Source organism: Mus caroli, chromosome 6, assembly GCF_900094665.2.
Source record: "Mus caroli chromosome 6, CAROLI_EIJ_v1.1, whole genome shotgun sequence".
NCBI lineage: Eukaryota > Metazoa > Chordata > Mammalia > Rodentia > Muridae > Mus > Mus caroli.
The window spans coordinates 84,867,008-84,868,269 of NC_034575.1; positions in this window are offsets into that span (position 1 = coordinate 84,867,008).

A 1,262-nucleotide genomic window follows, 5' to 3' on the forward strand; every position below is an offset into this window, starting at 1 on the left:
GGAGTCCCCAGCCGACTTGGGGTGACAGGGAACCCAATGAGTGGCAGTGAATCTGAGCCTGCAGCCCTGGCTTCTTACCCTTCTCCCCCACCCTCACCCCCCTTCATGTCAGTCTGCATAATCTAGTTGCACATATTCAGACCTTCAGGTTTTTTCAGTCAATCTCTGATGAGAATTTGTATCAAAATGCAGTTACTTGTCTCCTCTGTGGCTGAGATGAAATCCTGCCAGCCCGAGTTGGCTCATCCATAAGATGAGGGCAACAATAAGAAAAAAAAAGGGATTGAGACTAGTTCTGCAACCTAGGGAGTACTAGCACCCCCCAGACTCTATCCCATTCAGCTGGCCTATCAGGGTCTGAGCACATGCGTGCCAGTGGACATAGGCTACCGTGATACCAAGGCTGCTGGCCCTGGATCCACTGTGGAAACCGTGAACTCATACAAGGACGCCTTGTGTCTGTGAGACTCAGCACACATCAGAGGAAGCTGGCTGAGGGAGGCAGGGGCAGGGAAGAGACTTGGAGTTTGGGGCAGGATGTCAAGGGATGCCTTACCAAGCAGATGNGGCTGGTATCAGCAACTGTGGGTTAGGAGGGTCTAAGTGGGGATCCCAGGCCTTCATTCCATGGTAACATACCGCATATCTAACTACCTATCAGCGCCGTCTGGGGAGTAGAGACAACTACTGGAACATGCTAAGCCTCGGTTTCCTTGTCAGAGAATACAAATGTGAAATGTCTTTGTCTTGAATTAGAGTACTGACTAAATTGTCACATAAGTGGGAAGAGATGGTATTGATTTTTGTTTCTCCATATGTATCAACACCTGGCCTTGAATCCACAATCCTCCTGCCTCAGCGTCCTGGGTGGCAGGGTGGCAGACTATGTATGTCTCCATTNTTAGTGCCAATGGAATCGTCACCAGAGACTCTGGTGCAGTTTGCTGCTGTTGGGCCCTAGAGCATGTNCAAAGGCCCGTGTATTGAGGGCTTGATCCTCAGCTTCGGGGAAGTGTGAATTTTAAAAGGTGGGGCCTAGTGGGGGTCGTGGGTTGGGGCTAAGGGCTGCTTCTCTTCCGTGGTCCAGCCAGGAGGGGAATAGCTTTCCCATCACATACTGCCACCATGATGTGCTACCTCCCATAAGTCCAAAACCAAGCCACANAACCAGAGACTGACTGGACCCTCCGTAACGGTGAACCAGAGTGAGCTGCTCCTCCTTGGTAAGTTGATAAACTCGGGTGTTTGGCGACACTAACACA